We start from the raw sequence: 12,804 nt of genomic DNA on the forward strand, positions 1-12,804 counted from the left end.
TTTTTTTATTGTCTTCCACTTGCAGCCTCCCACGTGGAGGTGGGGGTGCTGGGGGTCACCCCCCACTGGGTCCCAGCATGATTGTTATCTAACAGACCTTCCTTCTCTTGGGTGGCCAACAAACCAATAGTCAACCACGAGGAACAGTCGCAACCATTTTAGTGCCTGGACCGCCATAGCTATAGTCCCATTGTCATCGCAGCAATGCCAAAATGATTACAAAGTAAGCTATGGTTTACTGATATTTTACCCAGGCTGGTTTTAAGTGCTGAGAAAGATGTAACACAGAGAAACACCAACAAACTAGCAAAATATTTAATGATGGTTTTCTTAATTTAATCATTGGACAGTCACAAAGCCTCCATTTTAAATTACCAAGGGTGACCCTATACATAAATCTTTAGAGAAGGCACAACAAAGCTCAAAAGTTTTGGTTCCAAGGTTCTACAACAATAAATATCCAAACACTATACTAAACCTAAACTCTGGACATCCCCGTCTTCCGTTCAAAGAGCCGTTGTAAAAGGTAAACTTGGAGAACGCTAGCCCCGATTAGAGCAACTGATTCGTAAAAAGCTTTGTGAATTGCCCGCTTGCTCATTTGTTCATTCACTGCATTCCAATTTGAAAAAGCATAGTCAAATTACATAACAATCAACTTAGTTAACTATGCAACCATGTGTCTTCAAACAATTTCATCCAAAAAAACTGATATAATCATAGCAGTCTACTCTAACAAGCAATAGTTCATATTCCTTTGTGTTGTAAGTTTTTCTGAGCTTTACAGACAATCGTATCCCTTCATCCTATCAAATTTGAAGATGAACGGTGGGTATTTTATCATAAATTAAAATAATTTCACAAATGCACCTAGCTCTTTGGAGATTATAATAGGAAGAAGTTGACTCAGCCTATTCGAGAGGGACTTCATGATCACCTTGTAACTAAAATTACATAGACTGATTGGCCCGAAGACACATTGTATATAACACCAAAGTCAACTAAAAGTTTATCTCAGCCCCTCAGACAAGTGTTTGATGGTTATATAAAACCAAAATGGATTAAAGTTTGTTTCACCCTCATTCGTTGTATGGTAACATATGTTCCCCCTGGGATCCAGTGGTTGCACAGGAAGCTCGACAAAGTTTAGTTAACTTTCTAGCACAGTTAATTAGCATCAAACAGAGTTTTGGTATGTTCATTAAGCACAAACAAACATGGCTTTGAGCATGCTAAACTAGAAAATTCAAAATGCTTCAAGAAATAATGTTCTTCCTATCAAAATTTTTTGAAGCAGAACAAAAACTGACGTAGTGAAGTCCAAAATGCCAAGAAATGGGAAATATGTTAGTGTAGAGCCAAAATTAGCATGAAAATGCATTTAGTGTTCTAAGAGATACCTATCGCCTGGCGTTCAGTCTGAGCCTCTATCCAATGCTGCTCAAACTGAATGTTGTATAAAGCCTCCTCCAACTTCGATATTTGTTCTAACAAAGGGTTCAAATGCTCTGCAGATGCACATGAAAGTCATGATAAGTTCTACACTTAAAAGGGCTCACCAGATCAAGAAACATATATAGTACATAAAAAGCATGGAAAAATGGCTTCACCATCTTTTGCATGCTGATCATGGTATGAGAAGTGGGCTTCATGCACATCAAAATCGACGGTTTCATGATAAGGAGACTTGTTAGTGAAGCAGAAACGGTGGATTCCACTCTGATGAGCCACAAACTCGAACTTCTCACTCGTCTTGTCACGGAAATCATGAATCTGATTACCAGAAGGTCCCTTCACCTGATAATCTCAGCAAATTTGCAAGATCAGTCATGCCTTTTTGCAGAAAAAGAACCAATACATGCATAAACCAATTAGATTGCCCGCATAAAATTTTCCAAGAAAAGAAAAAGAATGGAGATCCACTCAATCAAGCAAGCTTTCCTTTTACTGCAAAGATGACTAATATAAGAAGTTACTATATGTTTCGTCCTCATTAGAAACATTAGTTTGTTATTTCACTAATGATAAAGAAGTAACATAGAATACTAATGATAAAGAAGTAACATAGAAGACACTTAAAACTGATGTTTACTATCTGGATTTGTATTAAAAAAAAAGTGGGAATGAATGGAATCGTGAAATCGAATGGTCCCAAAAGGGGGCCGCTGGTTCAGTGATTAAAACTCAGCCTATCAACCTTGAGGTTGTTGGTTTGAACCTTGAGGTTTTACAATAGACCTTTCCATCTTTGCACAACTTTTTGCCACTAAGTTCAAAGATCTGTTTCACATCAAGTTTGAATCATTCAAAACATATAATACCGAAAATAGCAATGTCTTCGAGAACACATTCAACTAATTTGTGTTTAATGATGATTAATTTTCATCCAGATCAGGAATTCAAATTTACGCTATGTTTGGATCTATTTCACTCATTTTTCCCTTCCCTTTATTTTCCCTCGACAAATTCAAGATCCAAACAATGCTTTAGGGACCAAAACCATGACATTTCTAGCAAATTGTCAGTCCTTCATTCCATAATAGCTAGTTTACCAAACAGCTTCTTTTACGAAAATCCAACAAATAGCTGTGAACTAACTACATAAACCCAACTGGGTAAGAATTTTGTGGTTTACACAATCAAATACCAGAAAGAAAAAAAAAAATGTAGATCTTACCACAAGATCAACCCCATCTGGAGCATAATGCCATGATCCCTCGGACTTAATTACAACAAACGATAAATGAACGGTGTCCCCATCGTATTCCACATTGTGCGAGAAACATTCCTCCCTATCTATCACAAATCTGATCCCAATCACCCCTCGAATGCTCCATAAAATTGCCAGTGTTGCAACCATGGCGAATTCAAGGTACCATGTTTTCATCTGAATTAAAATTCAAATGTGCACGAAATCATTATTCATCACAATGCAAAACTACTTTCACAAATTGACAGGGTAAAAAAAGAAATGGAAAGAAAATTTCGCAATCACCCTGTTTGTTTCCGGAGAAAAAAGAAAAAAAGAAAAAGAAGAACTTTTCTGAAATTCGACGGAAAAGAAAATGGAATTTGAAATCATGAAAAAAGGGAATTGCGAGAATTCGGAGGGGGGAGAAGACAGAATTTACCATTTTTGTATTGACAGAATCTGAGGAAGCGAAGCTGATCTATATAGATATTATATAGATGTATGTAATAGAATAGATTAGTTATGGCTATGTAGAGAAGAAGGTATTATTGAAGTAATAGTTGGAGATCGAACAACGAAGACGAACTGTGTTTAATCTGTTCCCAACTGTGAGATTCGACCCTTTGTGATATTTGCCTTCAAAATGTGTTTGTGTTTTGTTGAAAAAACATATATACATACATATATATATATATATATATATATATATGGGTTGTTTGGGATGTTCTAAATAAGTGTATTTTTTTTCTTTTTAAACTAAAAATTGAGGAAGAAAATATGGATGTTTGGGTTAATTTTTTGACTTTTTTATGAAAAAATGTGTAATAAAAAATTATAAAAATTGATTTGTAGGGAAAAATTAGGATTGAGAATTGTGCAGCCGTAATTGTTGACTTTTAATGAATAATGTTAACTTTTTAACTTTTTTTTAGTAACTTTTGACTTTTTTACAATATTCCACACTTGGCCTTAATACTACGACATCATCCCTCTACCCGAGCCCAGTAATTAGGGGTGAGCAGCGGATATACCGATCCGCCAAAACCGACCGAACCGAACCGATCCGCCGCATTTTGAACGGATGCGTGATGACGAGCGGACGGTTGCGGATTGATTTTCTCCAATCCGCCAATTTGGCGGACGGATGGTGGATTTGAGATTTTTTGGCCGCAACCGAACCGCCAAACCGCCAAATCGCAAGCACCCATAATAATTTATAAGACTTTGTATTTTCAATTTGTTTAAATATTATGTTTGTGTTTTCAATTAAAAAAGAATTTAAATATTCTATTGAAAAAAAGTTTTCAACTTGAATATATTTTTTGCACTGAAAAAAATAAACGTATTATTCATCTATATTTTTTAGTTTTTAAATCTAACTCTAAAAATAATAAATAGAAAATATGATATATGCTGGTTGGTTTTTATTTTCAAAAACATATGTAGATGTAACAATACAGAGACATTGAATCTCTACTACTGCTCTGTTCATGGTTTTGGTGGTTTGAATTGTTATTATATTTTAAGAATCACAGATTGTAATATTTTATAGGGATGAATCATGCTGTGATTGTAATATGTGGATGAGAGATGCAGTGATCGTGATATTCTAAAGTTTCAAACTTTCTTTCTTTGGATAAGGCATACAGTGATTGTAATATTTTTTTAAGTCATTGACTGTAATACTTTCCTTTTTTTTTTTTTTTTTTTTTTGAGGAAGTGCACAAGTTGAATTATGTTGTAAATTTATAAAATTTTAAACCGCCAAACCGATTCGCATCCATCCGCCAAACTGCCAATCCGCTCAATCCACATCCGCCGGATTGGCGGACGGATGCGGATTGATTTTCTTCAATTCGTCAATCTGGCGGACGGATGGCGGATTGGAGGTTCCGTGGCCGCAACCGACCCGCGCCCACCCCTACCAGTAATACAAAAATGAGTGAGACCACTGCAAAAAGAAGCATTAATAGCTCTAAAATGGTGTGGATCTCACATGATGAAATGTTTTGCTCTGGTGTTTTTTTGTTTTTTGAATTTCTACCTCATTAGTAGTCTATTAATGCTCCTAAATTAATGGGATAAATCATTGTTGCCCAGTAATATATGTATTTTTTTTGGGATAAATTACTTACCCTCACACTCTTTTGAATTTAATATATATCTATTGACTGTTGGGAAAATATACTAATCATTCTTTTATTGTAATTATTTAGACGAAATAAAAATATTAAATTTTTTTACTCTCTCTTTTTTTTTTTTTTTACTTTATTTTCTTTCTTTCTTTATTTTTTCTTTCAATGTAATTTTTTTTTTATTTTTCTATTAGGAGTTGTTACCTTTTATATAAGTAAGAGCTTGTAAAATAAAACTATTAATCATAGGGTAGAAATATAATTTCTAAAACATCAAGGGAGTGAAATGTAATTGGATCAAATCTCAAGAGTGTTAATATAGTTTTTTTTTTTTTTTGGAAGGGAGGGGAAAAGACCAGTAATATTTAATTATTAATATTTATAAAATTAATAATTAATTTAAAATTATTTTCACAAAGACACATTGAGGTTGGTTTGGAAGGTGATTAGTTTTTTGGCTTTTTAACTTTTTTATTATTTTAGATTGGGGTTAAAAAATTTTGTTTGGAAATAACTTTTTGAATTTTTTGACTTTTTGTGAGAGAAAATATATAATGATTATCAGTTGATGTGATATTTTGTTTTATTATATTAAAAATCTTATTTTGTCTTTCTGTAGCAAAAATAGCTTCAAACCTGACCTAGCATTTCTTTCCAAATGAAGCCTAATTAGGATACCAATTGATGATGTAACATAATTTAAGATATTTTTGATATTTATAATTTATATAATAAGTGGAGTCAATAATAATATCATAATTAATATTGATACAATTATTAATATACTAATTAATATATATAGCACTACTGAACAATTAAAATTTTTAGTGTCAGACTGTCAGTCAAAGTACACATTTATTTCTCCACTTTGGAAAATCGGGAAAGCCAATCTTTTGGCTTTTTTAAAATATATATGTATATATATATACTATATATTAAGTAAAATGGGTGTTTTTAACCCAAACCTTGTGGGAGCTCCAATCTTTCAATTTCAATTTTTTGATTTTTTTATTTAAAAAAAAAATTCTTAGCATTTATTAACTTTTCTCAACTCCCAAGTCTTACCCTCATAATAACACTTTAATGCATTAAGAACAAGTATAAAAAAAATTCTTTGAAATTCAACACATATGAATTCCTTGAAAAGTCCCAACACATATGATTATTAATATTATCCCTCATATAACACTTTAATGCATTAAGAACAAATATAAAAAAAAATTCTTGAAAAGTCCAACACATATGATTATTATTAAAATATTAAATTTTAATATAATATAATATAAAAAACGACATTTAATTTCTTGAAAAATCTAACATATATGATTATTATCAAAATATTAAATTTTAATATAATATAAAAAAGGAAAAAAAGAAGACATTTAAAAAAAAGATTTAAAAATTACAATTCACATATATAGATAATTGTAAACATAATCCGTGCATAGCACGGGTGATATGTTAGTATATATATATATAAAAGAGAGCTTGTATAATTTAAATAAGTCAATAAATTAAGAATAAATTAAAAATATGTTCTTTGAAATTTGATTAAAATATGAATTGCTTCTTGTAATTTTGAAAATTATATTCCACCTATTGAGATTTTTAATTTCATAACAAAGTGCTTATTTTATTAATAAATCATTAAGTCAATTAACAGTTTTTAATGATATTATAAATATATTTCAATTAATAATTTATGTAATTTTATTATTGTATAGGAGAACAATTATGAATTTTATTTTTTATAACGATGAGGTATTTGTAATTTTTCAAACCACATGGGACAATCTGTATTTTAAGTAAATCTCAAGAAATATATTTGTAATTTATCCATAAATTAATAAGTAACTTTTGGGATGGGTGGGTTTTGGGCTGTTTCAGCTAGGGATGTAATTGGTTCGGTATGGTCGGTATTTAGGTAAAAAATTACACCGAACCAGTAATGTCGATTTTATTATTTTGAACACCGACACAGATCGCTTTTCTCATCAAACCGCATCGAATTGAACCAATTGAAACGGTTCGGTTTGGTACAGCCTAATCGGTTTAGAATTTTTCAAACTTGAATTACTTTTAAATATAATCATTAATATATATATATATATATATAAAACATTAAATTAATTATTTGTCTATCATTTCAAATATATCCAATCCATCCATCCATTTAATACATACTTTTCAATCCCTAAATTAACAAAAATAAAAATAAAAATGAGTTTAAAAATAATAAAGTTTTAAAAATAATGAATTAAAGTTAAAATTATATATAATAAGAACTTACAAACTTAGATTATAAAAATGATAAGGTTAATTAATTAATGTTAATAATTTATTATACTTATTAATATCATTATATTATTAGATTATATATATATATATATATATTATAAATACAATATATGTTAAAATGGTTGGTTTCGGTTTAGATCGGTGCACAAGGTGCTTAAACCAATACCGAATCAAAAACAAAAAAAAAATCAAATTTAAAACCGCACAGACCAATTCTTGTTAAAAAACAAACTATATATAGCCGATTTGGTCCGATTCAATCGGTTTTTTTGATTTTTCTTACATCCCTAGTTTCAGTAACAAAAAGACAAAATAGACTTTTTAACTCAATAAGACAAAACATTACATCTACCCTATAATCATTACATTCTTTTTCTCACAAAAAGTTAAAAAAGTCAAAAAATCCTTCTCAAACGAGACTTTTTAGCCCTAGGCTAAAATAGCCAAAAAGCTAAAAAGTTAAAAAGCCAACCCACTTTCCACACGAACCCTTAGTACACTAATTGGTGCATATAACATTATTCTTAGAGCATCTCCAACGGTGAATCAGATTTTTCATCAAATCTGAGTCAAAAATGACTCATTTCACCAAATCTGGTATCAGATGCTCCAACGGTTCACCTTTCACCAAATCTGTCCCGGGACAATCGGCTGGTCGACCAGTGAGTGAATTTTTTTTTTTTTTTTTTTTAATTGTCTGAACCGTTTTTGTTGAACTTTCTGAACCTTTTCCAGGACGACCGGGTGGTCGACCGGCTGGTTGACCGGTTAGGGTTTTTTTTTTTTTTTTTGGGAACTGTTTGAACTTTTTTTTGAACTGTTTGAATCTTTTACTGGGTGACCGGTTGGTCAACCGGCTGGTCGATTGGTTGGTATCACCCCAACGGTCAGTAACAGTGATTTGGTGAAATGCTTCACCTGTTCTCAGTTTGATAAAATGTTTGGTGAAATCTCATTTTCATATCGATTTGGTACAACCGTTGGAGCATCAAATAGTAACTTTTTCACCAAATTTTAAATTTGATGCTGGGTTTGATGAACCGTTGGAGATGATCTTAGTTATGAGAGGGAAGAATTACATTTAAGTGGAAAATGGGGCAAAAATTATTGAGGAAATTTAGACTCGTTTGGCAATATCACTTTTTAACTTAAAAGTTAAAAAGTCGAAAAAAAAATCAAAAAGTCAACAACCTATATCAAAAAATTAAAAAAAAAATTCTCTACTTTTTACATATCTTTTCGTAAAAAATTAAAAAATCATTTCAAACATATTAATTTTTTTTACATCATATTTTAACTAAAAAGTCAAAATATTACTAGAAAAACATATTCTTAGACGAGGTTGCACCAGTTTATGAAGCTCCAAATCAACCAAAATCTAAAAATGTGCGACACAAGTACAAACAGACAAACAAACAGAGCTAAGAACATCCATGAAGTAGTTTCAATAGACAGGCATCATCAGACATGCCAATGAAGCCACAACAACAGATTTCAACACAACAGAAGTTGGAAAGCCTCCCTTGTCGCTGCGAAGGAACATCCCTTGGTACACAGGTACATTAACCATAACCACCAGCCAACAAACAACAATTTGCATAATCAAACTCTCATCCATTTCCCAAACAATTTTCACAATTCCTCCGACTAAACCAAACAGGTTGACTATTGCCAACGTTGCTATGATGTCGAACATAACAGAGGAGCTTCCAAACTCCATCATCTCCTGCTCGTACCTCTTTGACACGCCCTCATCCACCACTTTTGCTGTGATGGCAAATGCTGTTTCAGACAATCCCAATTGGCGAATGATGGTGTCGATGAAGGCAAAAGTGAATGAGGTAGTCCTTCGAATCAGCCACATTCGCTGTAAGTTCCACCATGCTGCAAGTGTGTCTCCACATGCCAAGGACTCTGCTATGCTACAAGCATTCCTGGCTAGATATACATACGCAAATGGTAGGAGCCATAGGCTTGATACCTGAGACACATATTCAAGATTCAATAAGCCATCAAACAAAAAGCGACTTAAAATTGAAAAAAAGTTCACTGAAACAAAAATAATCCGACGTATAAGCTGCAGGCAAACGAATATCAAATTCATTCTCAGGTGTCGCCTACACCTCACCAATTTGATCAATCTACACCATACAGATCATTTTCTTCACACTTTTTTTATGGGCTTTTGTAGCTTTTCCAAACTACTCTATGTAAAGAGGAGAGAGAGAGGTACCTCTGGGAATAAAGGAATGCTGCGGAGGAGGCAAATGGAAGGGATGGTAACATAATATAGAGTAGGGAAGGAATTAGGAGCAAACAAAAGATAAACACAGTACCCCATTTGGGCACCAAATTTAATCGTCCCATGTCCATAAATGAAGGGGCAGTACTTTGACAAGAAAATCTGAAAGAAGCCTTCAGTCCACCTCTTGTACTGAACAAGAGCTTGATCTAATGTGGTTGGAGCAATCCCCACAAAGGCCTTTCTGTTCTGTGGATAGTAGTACACCGGCTTCCATCCCCTGCATGCGATTTTCAATCCGGTTATGGTGTCTTCCACCAGACACCCATACACGAGTCCCATCTACAAATTTTTACACAATACTTGTCATTGTTATAGAATATAAATGTACATGTACCGCTCTACTTGTTTCGACAGAAAATGGAAAGAATATATATATATATATATATAAAGAGAGAGAGAGAGAGACCTCTTTTCCCCATTGAGTACCCGCCTCATAGCTACAATTTGCGAGAACTTTTGACCCTTCTTCCAATTCATAGATAGTTCTATCTTTCCTTATATCACACACACTATTCAAATCTCCTCTGTAATTTTCAGAGTAGTTCAGTCCACAAAGACTCTCTCTCCTATGGAAGCACCCAGTGCCAAGGTAAAAGGCCGCATTGAATCCATCCATGCCGGCAAACTCAATCTTCATGAGTAAGATTAAAACATTACTAACTAAAGTATAACATAACGCATTCTTTCAGTATCATTTGTGTAATTAACCCTTATTTTCAACACTAACCATATTGACTGTATTGAATGCATTTGAATAAATGTCGTTCTTGGTGATGTTGTTAAAACTCTGAGGGTATTGCACGTACGAGGTCTTGTGGCCATGCTCTTCATCCATGAAGAAGCAGAGTGTCTCTTTTATTGTATCCGAATCATTGGAGTACATGTCGCAGTCCAAGTTGAGGATAATAGGTGCGTTGCTTATTTCTGATGATACTCTTATCTGCGCGTTCAAAATGATTAGCTATTTAGCTAGTCTACTGGAAATGCTTTACATATAAAATGGTGAGCATGGATTAATTACCAGTGCATTCAAGGACCCGGCTTTGAAGTTATGAGGCCACTGAGGTCTCTTTTCTCTTGCTAAGTACACCAGTGTGGGCAATTGATGTCCATCGTCATCCACTGCATTCGGGTTCTTTCCATCAATCAAAATCTGAAAACAGAACAAGTTCAGTTGATAAAATTAGTAGTAGTTACATGGTGTTAAAAAGTTTTTGTGAGAGCAGTAACAATCACCTGAACAATTGATTGGTGATTCTGCTTTGTGACTTGAGAGTTCCATTCTGCAAACCCTTTGTGTTGATCCTTTACTTCTTTTGAAATACTACCCATTTCAGTGGCTCTTTCAATCCGGAATTTCATGCCTTCATAAAGTTTCTTTAGAAGAAGAAAACAATCAAAGGGTTGTCTAATTTCAAACCAATGCGGAGTGGCCAAACTAGCACAATGCAAAATAAAATTTACGCAAGGTTTGTTTGGGCGAAAAATATTTTCTACGGAACTGTTACCTTAGTGGCCAACCATTCTTCTTGTGCCAATGTGGAGTCTTGGTGGTTGAAATTCTGAGAAAAGTAAGCTGCAGGGGACCTGGGTTCAACTCTAAATTTCTTGCAAAATGGAATCCAATGTTTGGAGAATTGAGAGGCCTCCATGAGAGCATAGAATGTGAATTCCGACCCACCATCGTCAGAGAGGAAAATGCTCTATTTTTCAGGTGGGTAATTGTATGACATAGCTGACAAGACCGTGTTAATCACCATTGTTGGAGGCTCTATTTTAGGATCCGCAGTACAAACGAAAATGTCAATCGCAGGTAATTTGTCCCCATACCTATACAACAACCATATCATTTATTTACAATATTCAAATATCAAAACAATAATGTCAAATTGACTACTAGAGAGAAACAGAGAAGACCTTGTTATGAGCCTGTGCTTGAAAGGGTAACGATAAGTAACGTTCAAACGAAGAGAGAGGCTGATGATCCAGTAGAAACCGAACCAGAGCTCGGCCATGAACATACCAATCCAAGCCCATTTTCCTTGTTCAGCTGCTGGGATGTGGGTTAATCTATAAACCCATATCACACATACAACAATGAATACAGTGAACCCAAATATCCTGTATGCAACTCTACTCTTCTTCCCTACTTTTGTTTCAAATAATGGAAGTCCCTCTTCTCCTCTTCCATCTCTGCCCATCTCTCTCTCTCTCTCTCTTTGCACTTTGAATTTTTCTCTCTTTAGAAAGTGAAGATAGTTAGCAATTGTGTTCAGCAACCTGGATTTGAGGTGAGTACTGCTCCACAAGTCTTTTTTCCCAAGGGGGATAATTTTAAGAGCAAGGATACTATAGAGTGAAATTTTCCTAAAGTTTTCTAATATTGTGTGATTGAGATTTACTGGCAAGTCACATCAGAAAAATTGATGTGACTTGCCAGTAAATCTCAACCACACAATGTTACACTCTAGGAAACTTTAGGGAAAAATCACTCTAGAGGATCCTTGGTGTAATTTTAAGATTTAAGCACAGGCTCGGTTTGGCAATTTTTTTTGAAAAATAACCTACAAACATAATAATGTTTTTAAAATTGTAAATAAAAAATAATGGGTGTTTTGTTACTCCTTTTGATTTAGGATAAATTACACTGACATCCCCTGATATTTATATTTATTACAGTTTTTCCTTTCACATTTAGAAAATTACACTGATCCTCCTTTATTAATTTAATTTTATGTATGATGATCATTACGGTAAAGGGGAACTGTTATGAAACTTTAAACCTCAAGAAGGGAGATATAATTTTCAAAAAGTGAGGAAGAGAACTGTAATAAATATAAATCTCAGGGGATGTCAATGTAATTTATCCTTTGATTTAACATAAAAGAACAACAAGATGTCATATTATTCTATATAAAAAAATTTATTTGCATATCATTTTTTTTTTTTTTGAAATTTTTTTATATTTTATGTTTTTGCCTTTAAACTCTATTTGTTTGAGTGTAAAATAATTTTTTTTACTAATTTTTAGTGTTTGATTGGTCAAAGCTGGAGAAAAACATTTTTCAACAAGTTACGACAATTCATTTATGAATTTAATTTCCGTAAGCTAATTTACAATTTATGTTGACACCACATAGAAGGGAATGCCACATACTCGAATACTCCTAGACAGTGGGCGTTGCAATGATTTTTTTCCCCCGACTAGTAAATTCCTTTCCTTACCAAACATTGAAAAATAAGATGAATGGAATTATTTTACAAGTTGAAAATTTTATTTCAAAAAATTTACGTCAATATACATAGTCTCATTTTTTGTAATTTTCTTTTTTATAAAAAAATTATTTTTAGACTTTACTAAACTAGATCAGACT

The 12,804-nt window shown here is 33.1% G+C and overlaps 1 pseudogene across 1 annotated transcript; it reads right to left on the reverse strand.

The window, feature by feature from the left end:
• Positions 1–304: 304 nt before the first annotated feature.
• Positions 305–11,722, reverse strand: LOC114303077 (cellulose synthase-like protein E6; annotated as a pseudogene). Its single transcript, XR_014339091.1, has 12 exons — positions 11,348–11,722; positions 10,939–11,260; positions 10,667–10,807; positions 10,452–10,583; positions 10,158–10,370; positions 9,837–10,061; positions 9,359–9,709; positions 8,612–9,106; positions 2,678–2,887; positions 1,611–1,797; positions 1,401–1,508; positions 305–612 (listed from the first exon to the last, which is right to left on the reverse strand). The product of XR_014339091.1 is annotated as a cellulose synthase-like protein E6 (transcript).
• Positions 11,723–12,804: the final 1,082 nt, after the last annotated feature.

The sequence above is a fragment of the Camellia sinensis genome, chromosome 8 (assembly GCF_055761805.1).
Source record: "Camellia sinensis isolate YWXY chromosome 8, ASM5576180v1, whole genome shotgun sequence".
NCBI classification, from domain to species: domain Eukaryota; kingdom Viridiplantae; phylum Streptophyta; class Magnoliopsida; order Ericales; family Theaceae; genus Camellia; species Camellia sinensis.